General features: G+C 48.1%; 5 non-coding genes across 5 annotated transcripts; all 5 read right to left on the minus strand.

Moving 5' to 3' along the window:
• Positions 1-4,836: 4,836 nt before the first annotated feature.
• Positions 4,837-4,909, minus strand: TRNAV-CAC (transfer RNA valine (anticodon CAC)). Its single transcript has one exon. It is a non-coding gene; the product is annotated as a tRNA-Val (tRNA).
• A 79-nt stretch (positions 4,910-4,988) lies between these two features.
• TRNAV-UAC (transfer RNA valine (anticodon UAC)) lies at positions 4,989-5,061 on the minus strand. The gene has a single exon. It is a non-coding gene; the product is annotated as a tRNA-Val (tRNA).
• An 11,146-nt stretch (positions 5,062-16,207) lies between these two features.
• Positions 16,208-16,280, minus strand: TRNAV-UAC (transfer RNA valine (anticodon UAC)). The gene has a single exon. It is a non-coding gene; the product is annotated as a tRNA-Val (tRNA).
• Positions 16,281-23,729: 7,449 nt separating this feature from the next.
• Positions 23,730-23,802, minus strand: TRNAL-CAA (transfer RNA leucine (anticodon CAA)). Its single transcript has one exon. It is a non-coding gene; the product is annotated as a tRNA-Leu (tRNA).
• Positions 23,803-24,261: 459 nt separating this feature from the next.
• Positions 24,262-24,334, minus strand: TRNAV-UAC (transfer RNA valine (anticodon UAC)). Its single transcript has one exon. It is a non-coding gene; the product is annotated as a tRNA-Val (tRNA).
• Between the last annotated feature and the right edge of the window lie 1,450 nt (positions 24,335-25,784).

The following is a 25,784-nucleotide window of genomic DNA, read 5'->3' on the forward strand; positions in this document are numbered from 1 at the left end:
CAGTGCTAAAAAGCAGGCACGTCCTGTGCTACCAGGGCTTAGCGTAGAGACGAGAACGAGGAGTTGGATTCCTGATTAATAAGAATATAGCTGGTAACATGCAGGAATTTTATAGCATTAACGACAGGGTGCCAGGTCTTGTTATGAAACTTAATAAGAGGTACAAAATGAAGGTTGTACAGGTCTACGCCCCTACATCGAGTCATGATGACCAGGAAGTCGAAAGCTTCTATGAAGACGTGGAATCAGCGATGGGTAGAGTGAAAACAAAATGCACTATACTGATGGGCGACTTCAATGCCAAGGTAGGCAAGAAGCAGGCTGCAGACAAGGCAGTGGGGGAATATGGCATAGGCACTAGGAATAGCCGGGGAGAGTTATTAGTAGAGTTTGTGCAACAGAATAATATCCGGTTAATGAATACCTTTTTCCGCAAGCGGGTTAGCCGAAAGTGGACGTGGAGGAGCCCGAATGGTGAGACTAGAAATAAAATCGACTTCATACTCTGCGCCAACCCTGGCATCATACAAGATGTAGACGTGCTCGGCAAGGTACGCTGCAGTGACCATAGGATGGTAAGAACTCGAATTAGCCTATACCTGAGGAGGGAACGGAAGAAACTGGTACATAAGAAGCAGATCAATGAGTTAGCGGTAAGAGGGAAAATAGAGGAATTCCAGATCAAGCTACAGAACAGGTATTCGGCTTTAACTCAGGAAGAGCACCTTAGTGTCGAAGCAATGAACGACAATCTTGTTGGCATCATTATGGAGTGTGCAATAGAAGTCGGTGGTAACTCCGTTAGACAGAATACCAGTGAGCTATCGCAGGAGAGGAAAGATCTGATGAAGAAACGCCATTGTATGAAAGCCTCTAACCCTACAGCTAGTATAGAACTGGCAGAACTTTCGAAGTTAATCAACAAGGGTAAGACAGCTGACATAAGGAAGTATAATGTGGATAGAATTGAACATGCTCTCAGGAACGGAGGAAGCCGAAAAGCAGTGAATAAGAAACTGGGGGTTGGCAAGAATCAGATGTATGCGTTAAGAGACAAAGCTGGCAATATCATTACTAATATGGATGAGATGGTTCAAGGGGCTGAGGAGTTCTATAGAGATTTATACAGTACCAGGGGCACCTACGACGGTAATGGAAGAGAGAACAGTCTGGAGGAATTCGAAATCCCACAGGTAGCGCCGGAAGAAGTAAAGAAAGCCTTGGGAGATATGCAAAGGGGGAAGGCAGCTGGGGAGGATCAGGTAACAGCAGATTTGTTGAAGGATGGTGGGCAGCTTCTTCTAGAGAAACTGGCCACCGTGTATACGCAATGCCTCGTGACCTCGAGCGTACCGGAATCTTGGAAGAACGCTAACGTAATCCTAATCCATAAGAAAGGGGACTCCAAAGACTTGAAAAATTATAGACCGATCAGCTTACTAAGTATTTACTAAGGTAATTGCAAACAGAATCAGGAACACCTTAGACTTCCGTCAAGCCAAAGGACCAGGCAGGATTCCGTAAAGGCTACTCAACAATATACCATATTCGCACTATCATTCAGGTGATAGAGAAATGTGCGGAATATCACCAACCTTTATATATAGCTTTCATTGATTACGAGAAATCGTTTGATTCAGTCGAAACCTCAGCAGTCATGGAGGCATTGCGGAATCATGGTGTACACGAGCCGTATGTAAAAATACTGAAAGATATATATAGCGGCTCCACAGCCACAGTAGTCCTCCGTAAAGAAAGCAACAAAATCCGAATAAAGAAAGGCGTCAGCCAGGGAGATACGATCTCTCCAATGCTATTCACTGCGTGTTTACAGGAGGTATTCAGAGACCTGGATTGTGGAGAATTGGGGATAAGAGTTAATGGAGAATACCTTTGTAACTTGCGATTCTGGGCCTTGCTTAGTAACTCAGGGGACCAATTGCAATGCATGCTCACTGACCTGGAGAGGCAAAGCAGAAGAGTGGGTCTAAAAATCAACATTCAAAAAACTAAATGTTTTACAGTCTCGGAAGTGAACAGCAATTTGCAAGATGTAGCGAGGCACTAGAAGTGCTAAGGGAATATATCTACTTAGGGCAGGTAATGACGGCTGATCCGCATCATGAGACGGAAATAATCAGAAAAATAAGAATGGGCTGGGGTGCGTTTGGCAGGCATTCTCAGATCATGAACAGCAGGTTGCTATTATCCCTCAAGAGAAAAGTGTATAATAGCTGTGTCTTACCAATACACACCTACGGGGCAGAAACCTGGCGGCTTACGAAAAGGGTTCTGCTTAAGTTGAGGACGACGCAACGAGCTATGGAAAGAAGAATGATGGGTCTAACGTTAAGGGATAAGAAAAGAGCAGATTGGGTGAGTGAAGAAACGAGAGTTAATGACATCTTAGTTGAAATCAAGAAAATGAAATGGGCATGGGCCGGACATGTATAGAGGAGGGAAGATAACCGATGGTCATTAAGGGTTACGGACTGGATTCCAAGGGAAGGGAAGCGTAGCAGGGGGCTACAGAAAGGTAGGTGGGCGGATCAGATTAAGAAGTTTGCCGGGACGACATGGCCACAATTAGTACATGACCGGGGTTGTTAGAGAAGTATGGGAGAGGCCTTTGCCCTGCAGCTGATGCGGTTGATGATGAGGTTGATGATCATGATGATTCATTTTCCATAGGTCCCAATTAAAGTCTTCTTTCTTCCTCTCCGTGCCTATATGACATTTCACCACGCAGCGATCTGAAAACGCTACTTGTGCCACAGAATAACTATGGCACTTTGGAATCATGTCTTGCGATACGTATATGCGGTCTATCCGCGCATGACTACTACCTTGAAATCGCGTGTACACGACTTCCCGCTCCTCCTCCAGGCACTCACAGACATCATCCAGTTCACTATCACTGATTAGTTTAGTCAACACACTACTGCTTTTATCGCGTATACCAGCATTATTGACTATCCCGAGCCCTCAAACACAATTGAAATCCCCCAACAAAACAACAAAACCATGCACTTATTATTGCTAACATACTGAAAAAGGTTCGCAAAAATGAAATGCGCTCTTCCACAGCATTCGGCACATATATGCACATATCTCTGAATTCAAGTTCACGAAAAACTAAATCACAAAAAACGAACCTTCCGGATTGATATGAAAATACGTTTTTAAAAGCAAGGACAGGCAACGTCATAACAAACAGAACACAACCGACGGACGTCCCTACCGCGTGGCTCACGATCGCATAATATCTACTCATGAAACGCCGCACGATGCTCCCGGTCTCCTCCTCTCCGTCAACCTTTCTCTCCTGGACAGCTAGAAGGTGTAGGTCATGGTCAGTGACCAACCGTTCGACTTGACTTTGCCTACGCCTAGCCGTCAACCCTCTTACGTTTAGTGTGGCAATAGTGAGTGACGGATTAGGAGCCATGTTGAACTAAAGTGTAAGGTAGGCCCGGGCATGGTGCTTACCTTTCACGACCAGCCCTCGGCTTGCCGCCTCCGGGACCACCGGTCTTCCCGGTGGTGTTAGTCTGCTTTACTTTGTCACCAGGCCTTCTCTCGAGTGGAACATTTGGCTTAGGCTTGAAGACCGACCGCCTCCCTAGAGGCGTCTTCGCCGGCGGCCCGTCAATAGTGCTGGATGCCGCGTTGTTCTTGTCTAGGCCTCGTCACGGGGGCGCTTGGATGTGGCACCGAGACAAGCGGCACGGTCCCCGTCGTTAGCGGCCTCGCGCTGATGCATCGCTGACTCGTCGTGATCCCGTTCAGCTTTCGTCGCAGAATCTTTGTCCTTCTCGACCCTTGCAGGCCTAGTAACCTGCTCAGCAACTTGAGGACCTTGGCGTCAGCGACCTCCGGCACCCTGATGGTACTTGTCGTCGCTGGGGGCCCTTGTTCTCCGGCTCCCTTAGCAGCGTCGTCGGTCTGGACTGCATCCATGACGTGTACTGCTGCCTCTTCACTCGCCACTGGGCCAGTCGCAGTAGAGTAAGTCTTGACACAGTCGGCGTCGACGTGCCCGAAGCGTCTGCAACGCGAGCAGCGCGGCACCTTACAGTCCCGCCTGGCGTATCCCGTGCCTTGGCAGCGTAGGCATTGCATCGGACGACCGGGCACCACCACCAAGGACAACTCCCCGGCAACGCGTATATGGTGAGGAATATCTTGCACTTTCAGTCCGCCCTTCAGCTTGAAAAGAACTGTCCTCGTGGTCGAACATTCATGCGCAACGCCTTGAACACGCCACTTCTCCCGGCTCACCTCAACCACCTTGCCGAAGGCCGTCAACGCAGTCCGTACGTCTTCTTCCACGCCGTGCAGCAGCCAGTGAAGCCGCAGCTTCACCTGCTGGTCCTGAGAGTCGACGATAACACATCGCCGCCCCTTAACCTGAAGCTCTTTCAAGGCCAGAAGTCGCTTTGTTGCAGCCGCATCACCGAGGGTCACTGCCCAGACATGATTCACTTGGCACGCCCCAAGGCACACAACTTCCGGCAGCAGGCCCGTGGGCGTAAGATCATCCCTAAAGCCCTCGACCTTATACGGCCTCGTTCGTTCATCACCGTGTAGAAACGCGGTGTTATTAACAATTTGTCCTCTTGGCAGCTGAGGCAAAATAAACTGGTAGTCCGTTTCTTCGTCGTTGCTGAGTCTGTTTCCGTGGCCAAAAGTGGACGCTGTCGCTGCCCCACTGGAGCCCATGATTCCGCGGCCCACTCAGATCGGCTGCCGGAAGCAGCCGAGCTGAGCGGCTTCTTCTGCCAATGCGCGAAAGTGTATGCGCGAATGCGCGAAAGAAAACGAAAGTGTATGCACTGTTCCCGCCCGGGATCGAACCGGGGGCCTTGCGCGTGTGAGGCGCACGTGATAACCACTACACCACGAGAACCGAGCACGCAGTGGGTTAATTTTCTCCCTCTTTTGTTCTGCGTATACGCGATCGCAAAGAGAACAAAAATTTAATGCACTGTTCCCGCCCGGGTTTGAACCGGGGGCCTGGCGCGTGTAAATCGCACGTGATAACCACTACACTACGGGAACCGATTTTTTAAAATTTATTACCTGTCTTCGGCAAAGCGTGCAGTTTGCACACATTACAGTATCACAACTGCATCACAAAAAAAAAAGAATAGAGTAGCACCGTACAACAAAGCCGTCTCTCCATATTGGACAGGCGTTGTCAAATTAAAATTCCTTCATGGCTGTCAGATATTCTAGCCTCCACAGCCATTACGTAACACATTGTTGCATTCTCTGTACTTCAATAAATCGTGACCCATGCATTCTCTGAAATAAACACGAGCGGACCTCTAGCGGCAGGACCACAATAGTACCTTGCCATACGAGCCCACCATAAACAGTGGAGAGCGTTCAACATAATAAAGTCGTAAGGAACCCCGTCATTATCCTTAATGATCAGATAACTGATCCCTTGGGGGTCCACCGGTGACCCTTTTTTCAGGGTTCGCTTTAAGACGCCCCAGAAAAAAAAGCCCTCCCAACATTCCAAGAAAACGTGATCTATGGTTTCCTGCTTTTTGCAGATCAAGCAATGCGTTCCCCATGGTACGCTACAACCCCGCTCTTCCATGAAAGTCTTCACGGAGAGCGTTCCGGTGTGAAGCTTAAAAAAAAGGTTTTTACCCCTGGTGGCACCTCCATGCGTTTTACCTGTTTAAGTACATCAAGTCCTGGCACTCCACTGTATATGGCTCTGTATAACGGCACTGGGAAAACAACGTCGCACACATCTTTATATAATCTTTTCCTTTTCACTTCACAAAGGTAATCCATTGAAAATAGAATAGAAAGAAATCTTACGCTGTCAACGATTTCCTTAAAGTAGTCACGAAGTGATCCGGTCGCGCTAGCCGTACTAACAACATGTGCCGGCAAAGCGCCTATCAACCTGAGCTGGCATACGGTGCGCAGAAAAGTATGGCGCACATCGCGAAAAAACAAAAATCGGTTGACTAGTTGTCTAACAAAAAGATGCGCCAAACCCACACCCCCGTCCTTCACTCTTCCGAACGAATTCGTTCGGCTGCACCTTTCCCATGTTGACTCCCAGATGAAAACCGCAAACGCTGTGCGCAGCCTTTGCACATTTAGTCGAACAATACAACGCTTGCATGACATAATATAACTTAGTGACAAAAAACATATTACAGATTGTCGCCCTTGGAAAAATAGACAGCTTCGTACCTTTCTATCTGTCCGCCTTTTCTTTCGTTTCATCGGCTTGGCTCCTCCAATATTCATCGCTACTATTGCAGCTATTGAGAGGAACACCCAGATACCTCGTCGGCGTTTTGAACCAATTGACGTTTGCGAAGTTGTCCAATGCAGAAACCCATTCTCCGTGCCACAGGCTTAGGGATTTGCCCCAATTTATTCTACTCCCCGTGACATCACAGAAGCGTTTCACTACCGATAATGTTTCCGTAACACTTGCTTTGTCTGTGCAACACACTGCAATTTCATCTGCATAAGCCAGTAGCTTTATCTCTGTCGCTGCTAATCTGAAACCCCGTATTTTGTCATTTCCGTGAATTACTACACACATTGCTACTATATAGATAGGAAATAACAGCGGACTGAGGGGACAGCCTTGGTGTACTGAACGCATTATGTTAATGGGGGCCCCCAGAGACTTATTAACAAGTAATCTTGTTCTGCAATTCCGGTACGCCAAAGCCACGCCCTCAGTGATGATGGAACCGACATTAGCATGATCCAAGATGGCAAACAAAATAACATGAGCGACACAATCCAACGCTTTCTCCAGATCAAGCTGAAGAACTGCAACACCGCCTCCGGTGACGTCAAAGCACTCGAGCACACACCGCATCTGATGGATTTTCGAAAAAATGGACCGTCCCTTGATACCACAAGTTTGGTGTTCTGCGACAATTTCTTTCATGACGCCTTGAAGTCTGGTAGCTAAAATATTCACAAATATCTTGTATGCAATGCTTGTTAGTGATATAGGTCTATAGGATGACACGAATCTGAGTTTGTCGGTTTGATTACTTAGGTATTAGTATTGTGTGCGCTTTTCTAAAGGACCCGCAGGGGCGTCTGCGTCAGCAGGCGTTTGATGTGTTGCGACACCACGTACCCGAGCACACGAGGGTTGGACCCTCCCGCGTTTAACCGTGCGCGGCTTAGCAGTGTCCGGGGAAAGGGGGATCCTGGGGGTTGAGCCGATGCCGGGTGTTCGGACCTTTAAGGCCCCCCGGCGGAGGCAACACACCTCTTTGACCTCTGCTTCACGTAGACGGCACCCCCTGACTGACCCACCCGGGGGAAATCGGTAGTTGCCTTTTCCTGTCTCTCGCTCTCCCTCCAACCTTCGTCTTTCTCTCACATTCCATCTTTCCTGTCTTCTCCTCGCTTCTCTTTACTTCCAATTTTTCCAGGCAGCAAGGGTTAACCTTGTGTGAATAACCAACCTAGGTTATTTCAGATTTGGTTATAGTGGTAATGTACAGCTGGCGTTTGCAGGCCGTGTTGCACAGGCCCTGCAGCGTCCCCTTGTAGGACTCCACGGTGGGTGGCTGGCGTTAATGCCGAAATTACAATCTCTTATGGCTTCTTCTTTCCCCCCACTACCTGATCGCTCCCTGAAGAGGGGGCGCACCGATGATGTCTTAGAATTTTTTTCCTGTCAAAAAGAAATTTTTCCTCGATGCCATGTAGTCCACTCTGAAACATCAAACAAACCCGTTCGAACAATCTCACCATTCCTCGTGTCCAAGTCTCTGACCCAAGTTTTTGGTACCGGTTCCAAAGCATCCAGAATGGCAAGCGGTGATCTCCTCTTGGAGCTCCGCAACCTGAAGCTGTATGAAAAGCTACCCAATCTAGTATCCTTTGGCGACGCCAAAGTAACAGTAACACCGCATCGTACTATGAATACCAGCCGTGGCGTAGTCTCCGAGGATGATCTCTTGGAGCTGACTGAGGCTGAGCTCTTGGAGGGCTTCAGCGAGCAGAACGTCATCAACGTTAAGCGAATTAAGATGAGGCGTATAATAAGGAAATTCAGACCAAACACCTGATGCTTACTTTTGGCACAAGTGTTCTGCCCGAGTCCATCGAGGCCGGCTATATCAAGCTCCGTGTTCGCCCATATGTTCCAAATCCCCTGCGTTGCTTCAAATGCCAGCGTTTCGGTCACAGTTCACAGAGCTGTCGAGGCCGCCAAACCTGCGCGAAATGCAGTGCTCATGAGCACACCTCTGAAACTTGTGAAAACTCTCCCCATTGTGTAAACTGTGAAGGGGACCACGCTGCATACTCGCGGTTGTGCCCATCGTGGAAGAAAGAAAAGGAAATAGTTACAATTAAAGTAAAAGAAAAAATAAGTTTCAAAGAGGCACGCAGGCGGGTATCCTTCCTGCCAAAGCACACCTTTGCCGATGTGGCGCGTCAGGGGGCAGCGCCACAACGGTCTCCGGCGGCTGTCCGCCCCACACCTAGTGAGGCGGCAGTGACGCCAACCGCCCCCTCGGCGGCTGCAGCTAACGCTGCTACGCCAACACAGCAGACGGGGCCATCGACCCCTAAGGTGGGCGCAGCCGAGGCTGCCCCAACCTTCCCAGCCCCTTCCAGCGCTAGCAACAGCCGGCGCAGCCAGATCCCTCAGGGAGCCCCATCGACCACCGGGCTGGTGGGCGCAGGGGTCTTGCCTTCCAAGGCGGGACTCCCTCGGGAAACTTCTCGCGCGCAAGAGCACGTGTCCGGCGCCTCACAAGAGGCAATGGACACTACACCTATTCTCAAGGCGCACCAAGCGCCTAAGGAGCGGCGAGGCTCCCTCGAACACTCCAGAAAGGGTAGAACCCCCGTTACAGGGCCTCGAAGGAGCTCTGTAACCTAAGGCATCACCTCCATTTCCGTAAACACAGCACCAATTTTTCTTTAAATATGGATACACAAATCATTCAATGGAATGTCAGAGGTCTTCTTAGGAATCTCGATGATGTGCAAGAACTTATCCATATACACAATCCAAAAGTGCTCTGTTTACAGGAAACACACTTAAAACGAAAATACACAAACTTTCTTCGACAGTATGTTACTTTTCGCAAAGATCGCGATGATGCTGTCGCATCATCGGGCGGTGTTGCAATTGTAATTCAAAAAAGCATAGCCTGTCAACGTTTGCAACTACGAACTGCTCTTGAGGCAGTGGCGGTTCGAGTTGTTCTGCTAAACAAACTTATCACTATTTGCTCGCTTTATATACCCCCACACTACAAACTAAGCAAACATGAATTTCAGTCCTTTATAGATGAATTGCCAGAACCATATGTTGTTGTTGGCGATTTCAATGCACATAACTTCCTGTGGGGCGACCCTCGTATAGATGCGTGAGGACGTCTTGTTGAACAATTCCTTTTTTCTTCTGGTGCGTGCCTGTTGAATAAGAAGGAACATACATATTACTCTCTTGCAAACAGAACCTATTCTTCAATATATCTTAGCATAGTCTCCCCGTCTGTACTGCCTGAACTTGAATGGGAAGTTACCGACAACCCTTACGGCAGTGACCACTTCCCTATACTGCTAAGGTCCCCTAAAGAAAACGAATATCCTCCACAAGCTCCGAGGTGGAAGATTGAGAAAGCTGATTGGGAGAAATTTCGAACTCTCACTAGCATCTCATGGGCTGACATGTCTTCTTTAGAAATTGATGCTGCGGTGGAGTATCTTACAACATTTTTAATAGATGCCGCATCAAAATGCATATCCGAAGTGAGTGGTTTAGCATGCAAACGTTGCGTCCCGTGGTGGAACGACGAATTTATGACCGCCCGTAAGAAACAAAACAAAGCGTGGGGGTTGCTACGCGCCTCTCCCACTGCGGAGAATCTAATTAACTTTAAAAAAGCAAAATCCGAAGGCAGGAGAACGCGCCGACAGGCCAGAAGAGAGAGTTGGTTGAAGTTTTCATCGAGTATTAACTCGTTTAGAGACGAGGCCAAAGCCTGGAACAGGGTCAATAGGATTAGAGGGCGCCAAACATATTCACTCCCTCTGGTAAACACACAAGGCTATACCCTGCAAAATCAGGCAGACTCACTTGGGTAGCACTTTGAGAGCGTGTCGAGCTCAACCGATTATTCTCAGTCCTTTCTCAAATATATACAAATAGAAGAATGTAAGCCAATAATTAGAAAATCCAGACAGAATAAACACTATAACCGGCCTTTCAGTATTGCCGAGTTGAGAGCTGCCTTGAACACATGTAAAAGCACTGCATCGGGACCTGACAGAGTCACGTATGATATGATCAGAAACTTACATACTGATACACAAGCTACACTACTCACACTTTACAAATCTATTTTAGCTGCGGGATACCTCCCATCTGCATGGAAAGAGGCGATTGTGCTTTCTGTCCTGAAGCAGGGATAACTTGCTGCCTCCTTGGCAGCAAGTTATCGTCCGATAGCTCTTACGAATTGTCTGTGCAAGCTCTTTGAAAAAATGATTAATCATAGACTCATACACTTCCTTGAATTCAACAATATACTCGATCCCTATCAGTGTGGCTTCAGACAAGGGCTGTCAACAACAGATCATCTTGTGCGCATTCAAGGATATATTCGCGATGCCTTTGTACACAAACAGTATTTCCTCTGCATATTCCTTGATATAGAGAAGGCATATGATACAACATGGCGCTACGGGATCTGGCGAGATTTGTCGGGAATGGGCATCTGTGGAAATATGTTGAAAATAATTGAAAGCTATTTGTCCAATCGTACCTTCGGTGTAAAAGTCGGCAATGCACTGTCACGTCCCTTTACCCAGGAAACTGGTGTACCCCAGGGAGGCGTGCTCAGCTGCACTCTCTTTATCGTTAAGATGAACACACTACGTGCTTCCCTACCACCTGCCATTTTTTATTCCGTATACGTAGACGATATACAAATAGGCTTCAAATCCTGCAACCTCACAGTATGCGAGAGACAGGTACAGCAAGGCATAAACAAAGTGTCCAAATGGGCAGACCAAAACGGATTTAAGGTCAACCCCCCCAAAAGTTATTGTGTTCTCTTCACAAGAAAGAGAGGCCTGGTCCCAGATCCTTGTGTAGAACTGGGCGGACAACAAATTCCTGTCAACAAAGAACACAAATTCCTTGGTGTTATTCTTGACTCCAGGCTCACTTTCATTCCTCACCTAAAACATATTAAAGAAAAATGTCTTAGAACAATGAACTTACTTAAAATCCTATCCCACACAACGTGGGGTAGCGACAGACAGTGTTTATCGTTGGTCGACAACCTGCAAAAAAGCGGTCTCACGCACAGGACCTTTGAAGGCGTTGTTTTCCCCGGAGGGACCGCGGCATTCAGGAAGAGAGCGCAACGCCTGCTGATAGCCTTCCTGCGAGACACGGGGCTCATCGACACCTGGTGACACATCCCTGATCTCAACTTGAAGGAGGATCAGGCGGAACAATTGCCGGCTATGTATGCCAGGCTAACCCCGCCTGCTTCAACATCACCACCACCACCACCACCACCACCACCACCAATATTTACAAGAGCCTAGTTCGATCACGGTTAGATTACGGTGCCGTAGTATATCACTCTGCCGCACCGAGCGCGCTTAAGATGTTAGACCCCGTTCACCATCTGGGTATCCGTCTGGCCACTGGCGCATTTAGAACAAGCCCTGTTGAAAGTCTATATGTACAGACAGATGAGTGGCCACTCCATCTTCAGAGAACAAACATCAGCTTAACGTATTTTCTCAAGGTTCGCTCTAATAAGGAACATCCGTGTTTCGCAACTGCTAACGACTTGACGTGTGAAACACTTTTTCATACCAGACCCTCTATGAGACTTCCTTTCGCACTGCGTGCAAGAGAACTTAGCACGGAAATGGATGTCCCAGTTCTCGAACAACGCCTAATGCCTCCAGCTAAGCTAGTACCGCCCTGGGAGTGGCAACTGATAGAGTGCGACACATCCTTTATAGAGGTCACTAAACATGCGCCAGAGACACATATCAAAATGCACTTCTTGGAGCTCCAGTACAAGTACTCGTGCACAGAGTTTTACACAGACGCTTCTAAGTCGCATGCCGGGGTGTCCTACGCAGCCATTGGCCCATCCTTCTCGGAATCCGGTGTACTGCACCCTGAAACAAGCATAGTTACGGCTGAGGCTCATGCACTATTGTCGGCTGTGAAACATATCAGAAAATCAAATATTCAGAAAACAATTTTATTTACAGCCTCCTTAAGCGTCGTAAAAGCCTTGAAGTCACACTGTAAACGCAGAAACCCCGTAATTACTGAGCTCTATTCCATTCTCTGTAGAGCGTATATGTCTAACCAGCATGTCATTATATGCTGGGTGCCTGCACATAGGGGCATCGAGGGTAACGTTCTAGCAGACCAGATGGCCACATCAATTTCATTGCATACAGTTAATCCTACTGCTTCGGTCCCTGTCACAGACCTGAAGCTTTTTTTAAGAAGGAAACTGCGAAACCAGTGGCACCGTAAGTGGGACGCAGAAGTAAATAACAAACTGCACGTGTTAAAGCCACAGTTAGGTTCCGTAACAAAATCACGGCGAACAGATGTCCTATTCTGTCGCCTCAGAATAGGACACACATTTGGCACACATAACTTTTTACTCACTGAAAATGATCCTCCAACCTGCGGTAGATGCGGGGAGACGCTAACCGTCCTCCGCGTCCTCCTGGAGTGTCGGGCAGCCGAATCTGAGAGAAGGAAACATTTTTCCCTAGCATACCGGCTGCACATCCCCCTTCATCCTGTTATGTTACTTGGTCCACAACCACTCTTTGACACCAACGCCGTCCTAGGTTTTTTGAAAGATGTCGTATTGCATGTTATTAGCCCCACACGTTCGTAGCGGGTCCTCTTTTCAGAGGATACCGCTGTGATAGCTCTTTGGTATAGCACATGCCTCTAGGCCATTGTGTTTCAAGGGCTCCGGCGAGGCAGCAGTGCTCCAAGTAATTTTACCATCTTATATCTTTTATATATTTCATCATTCTTCTACGATGGATTTTAATGTTCATAGTATTCGTCATTAGTCATCGCCATAATTTTATAGCACGTAGATTTTACGCACTTTACAGCGAATATTTTTAGGCCACTTTACAGCCAAGTCACATCTTCCATAATACATCGTCAACATTACCACGTGTCATGGCGCTCTTTGGCCAAACCAGGCCCTTGCGCCACAACACACCACACATCATCATCATTTCTAAAGGAAGCGGGCAATGATTTCTTCTCGTGCGCATCATTAAATACGTCTGCTAATAATGGGGACAGTTCTCTTTTGAAAGCCTTATATAACCCTGCAAAGAGTCCATCAGGCCCAGGTGTCTTGCCCGAGTTCAAATCGACGATGGCCTTTTCGACTTGCTTCTCGGTAATGTTGGCTTCTAATAGTTCTTTGGCGTCATCTCCCAGTCTCGGCATATGCTGAAGAAAATCGGCTCTAAACTTCTCTACATTCGCTGCCTGAAATGCAAAGAGCGACTGGTAGTACTGAAAGAAGGCACGTCCTTGGCTCTCGTTGTCAACAACAACCCCTTTCATTAAAATCTGATCGACATGGTTTCGTCTTCCGTGCGCCTTCTAGAGTTCAAGCGCCCTTTCTGTGGGCGTTTCCCCCGCCGCTAATACGTCTGCTCGTGCTCGCACGATGGCACCTTGATAACGCTCCTTGTCGAACTGTTCAAGCTTTTCTTTGATGTTTCGCACATCATCTTTGTACGCACCAGCCTCTCTGCATTCAAGCGTTATCAGCTGTTGAAGCCCTCTTCGCAAACCCTTTCCTTCATTTCCATCTCAAATTTTAGACAACTCGACCTTTCTATAGCTTTCATTTTAACCTTTTGTTTAAAACATTCCCACTTCTCTGCAATTATTCCCGCTACATCACTGCGTACTTCTTTAATCGCAGCCCCTACCTCCTTTAAGAAAGACTGGTCCTTTAGCAACAAGGAATTCATTTTCCACATCTCCCAATTAAACACATGTTTCCGTTTCCCTATACCTACGTTACATTTTACGAGACAATGATCGGAGAACGACACGGGTACTACGCAATAACTGTGGCATCTTGGAATTGTATCCAGCGAGATGTAGATTCGATCCAATCGCGCATGGCTACTGCCCTGAAAACGTGTAAAAGTCCCGTCGCGCCCGCCTGCCAGAAACTAAAAAACGTCATCGAGTTCATTTTCACTAATTAGTTTTGATAAGACTTCACTGCTTGTGTCCCGCACACCGGCATTATTGGCTCTGTCTCTAGCGCTCATCACACAATAAAAGTCTCCTAACAGCATAACGCGCTTATGGCATCGAACATACTGCGAAAGGTTCGAAAAGAAAAGGGCACGATCTTCTACTGAATTTGGCGCATATACGCATATGACACGGAACTGAACATCACACAAAACAATATCGCAAAAAACAATCCTTCCAGACTGACAAGAAAAAATATTTTGAATGTGTAGTCCAGGCAGTTTCTTCAGAAAAAGAATGCACCCCCCAGCCGTGCCTAGCGCATGGCTTACCACAACAAAATACCTAGTCGTGAAACGGCGCACCATGCTCCCGGTCTCCTCCTCCCCGTCAACCTTAGTCTCCTGGACGGCTAGTACGTGTGCATCGTGGTCAGTGACCAACCGTAGGACCTGACTTTGTCTACGACTAGCCGCAAACCCTCTCACGTTTATAGTGGCAATATTAAGGGACGGTATCTGAGCCATGATGAGCTACAGAGAAAAGGAGGCCGGGAGCATGGGGCTTATCGCTCACAACTAGCCCTCGGCTAACCGCCTCGGGGAACTCCCGGCTTCCCGACGTTGGTTGTGGGCGGAACTTTGTCCACAGGCTTTCTCTCAGGCGGGACATTCGGCTTCGGTGTCAAGCCCATACGCCTCCCACGAGGTGTCTTTGCCGGTGGCCCTTCGCTGGTGCTGGTCGCACCCTCGTTCTGGTCATGGTGGCGCTTGACTGAGGCACCAAGAGTCGCAGTCCGGTCACTGTCGTGAACGGCCTCGTCCTGCTGCATCGCCATCGTGCGGTTGTCGAGCGGGTCTTCACTACTGCTCCGCGTTGACTGGCCCATAGCGTTCGCGACCTCTACAGTCCCACTCGGCTTCAGGGTAGCCTCTGCCACCTTGCTTTCCAGGGCCAAAATCGTCGTCCCACTGGCTGTCGCTGCCGAGACCATGTCTTGGGTTCTTTTAGGAGCGTCCTCCGCCTCGGCCACGTGCATGAAGTGCTCTGCCGCAACGTCACAAGTTACTGGACCTGTTACGGTGGCGTGAGATTTTACGCAGTCAGCGTCGACGTGGCCGGAACGTCTGCATAGAGAACAGCGGGGGACTCTGAACTCATGGCGGACGTGACCCGTGCCGTGGCAGCGCAGGCACTGCATCGGTCGACCGGGCACGACGACCAAGGCCAACTCTCCGCCGACGTGGATCTGATGAGGCAGGTCTTCCACTTGCACACTGCTTTTCAATTTGAGAATGACGGTCCTGGTGGTTGAGGCCTTCGATCCCATGCCTTCGACGCGCCACCGCTCCCGGCTCACCTCCTCCACCTTGCCAAAAGCCGCGAATACCGTCCGGACGTCCTCGTCGGCAACGCCGTACAGCAGCCAGTGAAGACTTAGCTTCACCTGCTGATCCTGTGGGTCAACGATGATGCACCGTCGTCCCTTAACGTTAAATTACTTAAGGTGCAGCATCCTTTTTGTGGCAGTCGCATCGCTGAGGGTCACTGCCCAGACGTGGTTGATCTGGTACGCCCTTATGCATACCACATCAGGCAGCAGGCCCGTCGGCAGAAGGGCGTCCCTAAAATCTTCCATCTTGTACTGTCGCGCACGTACATCACCGTGCAAAAAGACTGTATTAATCACCACGTGTCTTTTAGGCAGTTGAGGCAAAATAAAAGCATACTCCTTATCGTCGTTTAGCCTGTTTCCGCGGCAAAAAGCGGCCGCTGTCGCTGCTCCACTAGAGCCCATGATTATGTTGACCGCTGACAGCTCGGCTGCCGGAAGCAGAATGCACACCCCAGGAAACGAGCACGGAGTGGGCTATTTCTCTGCCTCTTTTCTTCTGCGTATTCGCGATCGCTAAGAAAAGTGTAATGCACTGTTCCCGCCCGGGATCGAACCGGGGGCCTTGCGCGTGTAAGGCGCACGTGATAACCACTACACCACGAGTACCGAGCACGGAGTGGGCTATTTCTCTCCCTCTGTTCTTCTGCGTATTCGCGATCGCAAAGAAAACAAAAAAAGTAATGCACTGTTCCCGCTAGGGATTAAACCGGGGGCCTTGCGCGCGTAAGGCGCACGTGATAACCACGACACCACGAGAACCGAGAACGGAGTAGGTTAATTCTCTGTCTTTTGTTCTGCGTATACGCGATCGGAAGAGAGATAATTGTATTGAAAGAAGGCAGAGAGGTCGGCCTGAGCTAATGTGCTCTATCCTGCTACTCTGCACAGGGGGAGGGGGAACGGGGACATAAAGATGTGATGAGGGATGATCATGACATAGCAAGAGAGATGCGCAAAGGTGAAAGCAAGTTCAACACTCTGATGATTAACATTCACAAATGTCATCCATGAAGCCACAATCAGGTTTCGCCTCAAGTCTGTAGTCACCAATTTGAGTGAACTTAGACATAGAGGCGTTAGGAAGAAGCTGATGTGGGCCTCCCCTGCGTGAGCAGCACAAGCGTCAAACGAAAACTTTATAGCATATAAAGAGCTGCGATAAGCGGCTCTAGCACGGCGAGCACTTGTAGGGCACTTTTAGCGGCCGGAGTCTCGAGACCACTGAGAATCACGCGCATTGATTCTACTAGGTGCTTCAGCATATTTTGCACACTCTCCTTCTCATTGTGTTCATCTCCTTGCTTGCCCGTAGTGTCACCGGTTTCATCGGCACTATAATTCTTGGCTTCATGGCGCAGAGGACCGCTAGTGCCCGCTGGCATGGCCGTGGGCCTAGAGGGCAGCAAAGGCCATTCCGTGTCTGTATCCACCGGTGGTGATACAGGTGAATGTTTGCCGCGTGCTCTAGTCGACCTTGAATTATCAGTAGACCCCGTTACTGTCCTCGATGCACGCACAGGCAGAGGTGGTCGTGGTACCTGTGCCACGCTAGGTAGTTCTCCTGAAATGGTTTTGTGATGCTTCTGTGGCGAGCGTTAGTCACTTTGGCGAACAGATTGTGCAGCCTCTTTACGTGAAGATAGGTCTCTTGCCATTTTTCGAAGAATACGAACTTCCTGTTTCAACTTCGGGAATTCCTTCGAAGTCACTACGTGAGAGCCAGTACAGTTGGGGCATTTAAATGAGGACGCCTCACAGTCGGTGGTATCATGCTCTCCGCCGCAACGCGAGCAGGTGGCTTTGCTTCTACAAACAGCACTCATGTGTCCTATCTTGTGACATTTCCGGCACTGAATAGGCCTCGGAACGAATGGTCGTACTCGGTGTATAACGTAGCCCACTTTGACAGACGCTGGTAATGTCGTAGAAGGAAACGTTAACTTGATACATCGGAAGTGCGCCAAGCGGTGAATCTCAAGAATGCGCACCGATGACCTCAAAAGACCCTTGAGGTCCGCATGCTTGATTTCAAGCTCCACGTCGGAAATCACTCCAATTGTTTTCTCCTTCCCGTAAGTAATAAAGGAGCGGACGGGGATTGCGCTTAACTGAGGAATGGTCTTTAACTTCTCAAGTATTGCGGACTTTTTCACATCTATTGTCAGGATGTTCTTGCGAGCGTTGACCCTGATCTCGTTAATTTGCCGAGGGGCCACACTTTCAAAATATTCGGTTAGAAACTGCCTGCTGAGGGAGTTCATGCTGTGTAACGTCGAGAGCGGCACGTAAGAAACCATGAAGGATTCTTGCTCACTCTGATGCGATGAAGTCGCCTCAGTCGACATACGGCGCATCTTCTTCATACGGCGGCCCATGACTACGGTGTACTCGCTGTCATGGTCCATGGCTTCTGGCGTTGAGCTCTCCCAGGAATCGAGCTGGTCCGATATTCCAAAGGCAGGTCGTCCAAAAATGAGCGATGAAGTATACGACTGGCCCATGACTACGGTGTACTCGCTGTCAGAGTCCATGGCTTCTGGCGTTGAGCTCTCCCAGGAATCGAGCTGGCCCGAGCTTCCAAAGGCACGTCGTCCAAAAATGAGCGATGAAGTAGCCGTCTGGCCCATGACTACAGTGTACTCGCTGTCAGAGTCCATGGCTTCTGGCGTTGAGCTCTCCCAGGAATCGAGCTGGTCCGAGCTTGCAAAGGCACGTCGTCCGAAAATGAGCGATGAAGTAGACGACTGGCCCATGACTACGGTGTACCCGCTGTCAGAGTCCATGGCTTCTGGAGTTGAGCTCTCCCAGGAATCGAGCTGGTCCGAGCTTCCAAAGGCACGTCGTCCAAAAATGAGCGATGAAATAGACGACTGACCTTGTTCAGGTGGTCGTGGGAACATCTTGCTCGTTCTTGATGAAATGACTCGCACGAAAATGGCAAGAACGTAAAAAAATGCATAACAGTGAGAGGCCCAGAGCACCAGTAAGCTCTGGGCACTTCTTTCTCTTCCTCTCTTGACGCGATCGCAAAGAAAAATAAAGTGTAGTGCACTGTACCCGCACGGGTTTGAACCGGGGTCCTTGCGCGTGTGAGGCGCACGGGATAACCTTAACACCACGAGAACTTTTTTTCTTTATTACCTTGTGATGAACATTGTACAAACATACCAGCAAACAAAAATACATCAAATCCCTAGCCATTCGGGTAGTTCGTATGTTTTAAAATGGCTTAATTTTGCCTAATTCATCAAAAACCGTAATCCACTCCGGAGGATCATTTAGGGCCTTATCCCTAATATAAATGACACCCCCTACGAAATAGTGTCTTGCCGATTGGGGATACAAATGCACATGTCTGACGTCTATTCTTGTTCTCCAGATACTGTGCATGCACATGACCATGAACATATCACTGGGTACTCCTTCTGGTTCAGCACAAGGTAAGTACCGAATTCGGAAAGGGCTTAAAGGCAGGCCATTTTTTAAAAGTCCTTTGAAATACATCCCATAGGAACATCGCGTCATGGCAGTCAAGAAAAACATGTTCAATTGTTTCCGGTTTTCTTCAAATTGAGCAATTGTCAGACCATGCAACAAAAAGGCCTTTGCTGTGTAACCATGGCTTCGCAGGTAGTGTGCCGGTATGCAGTTGGAAAAAGAAAGACTTCATTGAAGGTTTCATTGGCATTAACTTAATACGCTTGAGGACGTCACGCTCAGGGCCCAGCTGGTACAACCCACGGTACACAAGAATCGGCAAAAAACATCAAGCAGGTCTTTGTATAAACGCTTACGTGTCACACTCGTTAGCTACTCATAGGAGAATCTTGCCCTAAGAATCTGCACCGAAGATACAACTTCTCGTAGGTAGCCAGATAAGACTGCTGGCCTCAAACAACACGTTGATATTACGTATTCTGGCAAGGAATCCTGTAACCGCACTTGGATTACAGTTCGAAGAAAAACGTCAGCCTGTTCAAGCAAGAAAAAAAATCTCGTCACAATCTGCTTGAAAAATAAATGTGATAGACCCGAGCCCCCGTTTCTAACTTGATGAAAAAGGTTGCAAGGGTTCATACGCTCCAAAGTGGACCCCCAGGTAAAAACTGCAAGGACCCTATGCAGTTTTTGCACAGAAACTCTAGTAATTTCTATCACCTGCAGCACATAATACAACTTAGCAATTTGAAACAAATTACAAACAGCGGCTCTTGAAAACACAGAAAAATTATGTCCCCCCATTTTTCTGTTTGTAACTTAAATCTTCGTGCTTCATCTGTCCAATAGTCCTTGCTATCCTTATAGTGTTTCAGTGGAACTCCCAAATAGCTATCATGAGTGGTGTTCCATTGTATGTTGCACAACGTGTCTGGAGCATGTTCCCAGTTGCCATGCCAGAAGCCAAAACATTTTTATCAACTAATCACGCTTCCTGTTGCTGTACGAAAATCCTTAGCCTCTCGTACAACTTCACGCACGCTTCTTTCATCTTCGCAAAAGGCTGCTATATCGTCAGCGTAAGCAAGGACCTTAACTTCAGTATTGAAAGAAGTGTAGCCATGAATAATCGGATTTGCAAGTACTTTTAAACAAAAGGGTTCGAGGTAAAGATAAAAAAGGAGGTGTGATAAACAACAGCCTTGTTTTACAGAAGTTTCAACGCAAATACTTTCACTCAGTTTCCCATTAATCACGAGTTTCACTGTACATTTGTCATACACCATTTTCACGGCCTCTAGAACTAAAGATCCTACATTGACGTGGTTCAGTATAAGGAAGAATATTTCGTGCACGACTCTGTCAAATGCCTTATTCAAATCTAGTTGAAGCATAGCAACCCGATGCTGCATGGCATCGCAACATTCAAGAACAGTTCTTGCTACATGTATATTTGTAAGAATAGATCTTCCTTTAATTCCGCATGTCTGATGCGAACCTGCAAGGGATTTCACGACACTTTGGAAACGGCGAGAGAAAACATTCCTGAAGACCTTGTAATCAGTATTCGTTAAACTTATCGGTCGGTATGTTTCTACTGAAAGCAGTTTGACCGGGTCATTAGTTTTCGGAATGAGTATGATGTGGGATGTTCGAAAGGACGGTGGTGTTAGTTTCTTTTCATAACACTCTTCAATAACTCGGTCTAGAAATTCTGCCATTTCACTTCTGAAGAACTTGTATACAGCTGCCCCGAGACCATCTGGGCCAGGTGATATACCAGGACTGAAATCGTCTATGTCCTGCTGAACTTCTGCGACGGTTATTGGCCTTTCAAGTGACTGTTTTGTCTCGTTATCAAGACTAGGCATGAGCGGCAGAAAAACACTTCGAAACCTTTCAGTATCGCATGCTTTAAGACTAAAAGTTTTCTGTAATATTCAACAAAGGCACACTCTATCATTTCACTCTCTCGAGTAACATTATTTTGAAAACTATAATTTCCTTCGATACTGCATGTCTCTTCTCATCGCTGAGCGCGCGCTTTGTGGGCGTCTCACCCAACCACAGCCGCTCGCACCGCGCCCTTATCATTGCGCCGCGATACTTTTCTGTTTCTATGATCTCAAGCTTCGCCTTTACTTTTATTTCTTTCGAGTACAACCCGGGTTTAGCATTGTCTGCGCTGACCATGTATTCTAACGCAACATGCAGCTCCTTTTCTTGCTGTTTTTCTTTCTGCCTTAAAATACTTGCTCTTTCCATAGCGGTGATGTTGAAGTCGATCTTGAACTGTTCCCACACCAGTATAAAATTACATGTTTGATTCAGCTGCATACTGTTCATATATTCCTTTATCTTTGCAACAAAAATTTCATCCTGTAGTAATTTGTTGTTGAATTTCCAAAACTCCCAATTGAACTGTGACACTTTTTTCTTTGCACCTAAAGTAATCATGACTAAGCAGGGATCACTAAAGCTCACACGCTGCGTATGGTACTGGGAACACAAAGGTACAAATTCAGCAGGCACATAAATTCGATCCAATCTAGCATCAGACACATTCTGAAAGTGAGTGTATTTTGCTTGGTCTTCATGCGTCAACACTAAGCCAATATCTTCGAGTTCATTCTCCTCAATCATTACGCGTAATGCTTCTGCCCTTTTATCTCTATGATTTCTGTTACTAGATCGATCTTCAGGTCGACATACGCAATTGAAATCGCCAAGAAGTAATACACTCCTTTCGCTTTCTAGACAAGGTCGCACAGTATTCAAAAAATCTTGCCGCTCATTGATTCAATTCGGTGCATAGACACAAACAGCACGCCAGCCAATTTCAGCAAAAACAAAATCACAAAATACTAGCCGGCCATTTTCACTACTAGACATAGATTCAATAACCCCAATGCTTTTTCGAATAAAGATAGCAAAACCGCCGGACCTACTAAGTGCATGACTCACGCATACATTATATCTGCTACGGAAGACTTCAACCATTTCATCAGTATGTTATTCACTCTCCATTTTGATCTCTTAGACCGCTAACAAGTCTATATCACTTTCTAAGAGAATGCGACTTAGTTGATATTGCCATCTTCGTGCAGAGAGGCCTCTTGAATTAAAGGTTGCGATGCGCAAGGCATTTTTAATGTTTACTGCCATATCAATTTGGGATTATTGCCAATATTTTACTCACATTTTTACGTCAAACAGGGGCATGGGCTCACAAAGCTTCCATATATGTGGCCGTTCCAGGGTATTAACGCGAACAAGTACTCCGCTGACTGAGCGGGGTTGTACAAGGAAAAAAAAAAGGAAAAGCCGCCGCTAAGAAGGCGGCAGTTTAGAATTAGTCCGTCGGGCCGGCGCAAGGTTTGGCGTTGGCTTGAAAGGCTGCCGTCTGGACGTTTCAGCCTTTGTGGGAGGTTCTCCGGTGCTTGTTCCATCACCTCTTGCAGAGGTGTCTCCAGTTCCTCTCGGGTTCTCTTTGCAGGCCCACTGCCAGACGCTGCCTTATCGACATCTGTGGAAACTTCCTGTGTGGCTTTCGTGTTTTCCGGAAAAGAATCGCTGCTGTGGTCTTGGGTGTTGTTTGCGTCTTCTTTCGGTGTGTCCAGGCTCGCTACTGTAGCGATAGGCCCAGGGTCTTCCTCGCTACTCGGCTCGTTGGCGTCTCCTCTTGGGGTGTGCAGAGGCACTGCTGCCTCAGTCTTTCCTTCCTCGCCATGTTCTCTGCTGGCTTCTTCAGCATCAACTGCGTCCATCATGAGCTCGGAAACCAAATCCCTCCGGTCTGGGCCTGCTGCGCTGACGCACTGGGTCTCGTCGTGGCCATAGCGACGACAGAGCCCGCAACGTGGAACACGGCACTCCCGACGTATGTGGCCGATGCCGCGGCACCGGAGGCAGAGCGGAGCTCTGCCTGGAACGTGGACGAGTACGACATCTTCAGCAACACGCAATTGATGAGGCAAATCTTCGATGGTGGCGCCCACTTTCAGGCAATGCAGCCTTTCACCTTCCATTTCTCTCTTGAGATTTCAGTCACCTTTCCGAAGACCGCCAGAGCCGGACGCACATCGTCGTCCGGCACACCATGGAGCAGTTAGTAGAGCTTCAGGTGTACTCCTCTGTCGCAGGGGTCTATAACCATGCAGCGCTCATTCTTGACATTGAAAGTGTCTGCAGCCAGTATCTTCTTTCCTTCCTCGTCCTTGAACGTCACTGCCCACAGGGGATTCATTTGGTATGCCCCGAGGGCAACCACCTCCGGCAGCAGTGAAAGACGGTCGAGTGCGTCGCGGAAATGCTCCCAACGATACGGCCTTTCCTTTAGGCAACGATGCATAAAAACGGTATTCAAAACGGAATAACCTGTGGGCAGATGCGGCAAAACAACCTGGTAATTTTCAGCCTGCTTGTCAGAAGATCTAGTTCCGCGGCCATTGGCCGCTGTAACCGCTCCGAGGGAGCACATGCTTGCACGACCGTTCACTGTGGTGGCCGGAAGTGGAATGCATCTACACCTCGAGAACCGAGAACGGAGTAGGTCAATACTCTCCCTCTTTTCTTCTGCGTATACGCGATCGCAAAGAAAACAAAAGTGTAATGCACTGTTCCCGCCCGGGATCGAACCGGGGGACTTGCGCGTTTGAGGCGCACGTGATAACCACTGCAACACGGGAACCGAGCACGGAGTGGGCTATTTCTCTCCTTCTTTTGTTCTACATATTCGCGGACGCAAAACAAAACCGTAATGCACTGTTCCCGCCCGGGTTCGAACCGCGGGCCTTGCGCGTGTGAGGCGCACGTGATAACGACTTCACCATGGGAACTTTTTTTCTTTATTGCCGAATTCGACGTACTCAATCAAGCTTTACAAACATCAAACGTGTGGACCACACACTTCACCACGGGAACCGAGCACGGAGTATTTCTCTCCCTCTTTTGTTCTGCATATTCGCGATCGCAAATAAAACAAAAGTGTAATGCATTGTTCCCGCCCGGAATCGAACCGGGGGCCTTGCGTGAGTGAGGCGTACGTGATAACCCCTACACCACGAGAACAGAGCACGGAGTGGGTTAATTCTCTCGCTGTCTTGTTCTGCGTATACGCGATCGCCAAGAAAACAAATGTGTGATGCACTGTTCCCGCCCGGGAGCGAACCGGGGGTCTTGCGCGTGTAAGGCGCACGTGATAACCACTACAACACGGGAACTTTTTTTTTCTTTATTGCCAGTCCTCGACATATCACAGCAACACACATTCCTTAGATATATACAAAAAAAATATGCAACGAGAGCAAACAAAAAGGGAAGGAATACAAAAACCCAACAATAAGCAGTACTATACCCATGTGTTGCCGTCCGCTACTGTAGCATGACGTTGTCTCATTAAAATTCCTTAAGTGCTGTCAGAGGTTCAACCCTGTACAGCCACTCAGGAACGGGCAGTTGCAACTTCTGCGCTTCCACATACCGCTGCATGCATTCCTGGCAGTATACACGCGCCGGTAGGGGATCCGGATCACCATGGTAGCCCGCCATTCTGGCGCGCCATAAACAGTGGAGGCCCGTAAGCATGATGACGTCGTACGGAAAACCTTCCTCGTCATTTACTGGTAGAAACCTGATTCCGTGGGATCTATTGGTAACTCCTTTTTTAGAGTTCTTTGCAACACGTCCCAGAAAAAGAGCCCTTCCCAACAGTGGATGAAGACATGATCTATAGTTACCGGTTTTTTACAAATAAGGCAATGTGTTCCCCATGGCATGTAGAACCCACGTTGTTCCAGGAAGATTTTAACAGGTAAAGTGCCGGTATGTTTTTTAAAAAAGAATGATTTCGTGGCTGGTTGAACTGCCATCATCACTCTTTTCAGTAAGTCTAGGCCTGGGCCTCCACTGTACACGGCTCTGTACACAAGCAAGACACTGTTACACAAATCACGATAGAGCTTTTTTCGTTTTGCACTCCACAAATGTGCATTTGAAAAGCGAACGCGCAAAAAGGAAATACTCTGAACTATTTCCCGAAAGAAACCACGGACTGGTCCTGGCATTATTTCGGACCTACAACGAATTCGGGAAATGATCTTGACAGCCTCATTTTTATCACGGTGCGCAGAAATGGGTCGTTTGTCTCTAGAAAAAAGAACAAGCTGTTCACCAGTTGACGCAAGAAGAGGTGCGCCAACCCCAGACCGCCATCCTTCACACGCCGGAAGAGATTATCTCGGCTGCATCGCTCCCAGCTTGATGCCCACACGAAAACCGCGAACACGCGGTGCAGTCTCTGCACATTATTACGAGAGCACTGTCGGACCTGCATTACGTATCAGATCTTTGTCACGAGAAACATGTTGCTCGGTGTAGCTCTCGCGAACATTGACAAGTGAATGGCGTTCCATGGGTCGGCTTTTTCTTTTAGTTCTTTTGTCCGCTTCTTCCAGTATCGCTAGTGTCCTTGTAGGCATCAAGGGTTGCGCCAAGGTACTTAACTGGCATCGTGACCCATTTTACGTTCGAAAAGTGGTCTGGTGTAGACGCCCATCTTCCATGCCAAAACCCCAAGCATTTCTGCCAGTCAACGAAGCTGTTAGTGACGTTACTAAACTTTCTGACGATACCAACAGTATTCAATACACTTTGCTTATCTTTACAGCACAC

The sequence above is a fragment of the Dermacentor variabilis genome, unplaced genomic scaffold (assembly GCF_050947875.1).
Source record: "Dermacentor variabilis isolate Ectoservices unplaced genomic scaffold, ASM5094787v1 scaffold_13, whole genome shotgun sequence".
NCBI lineage: Eukaryota > Metazoa > Arthropoda > Arachnida > Ixodida > Ixodidae > Dermacentor > Dermacentor variabilis.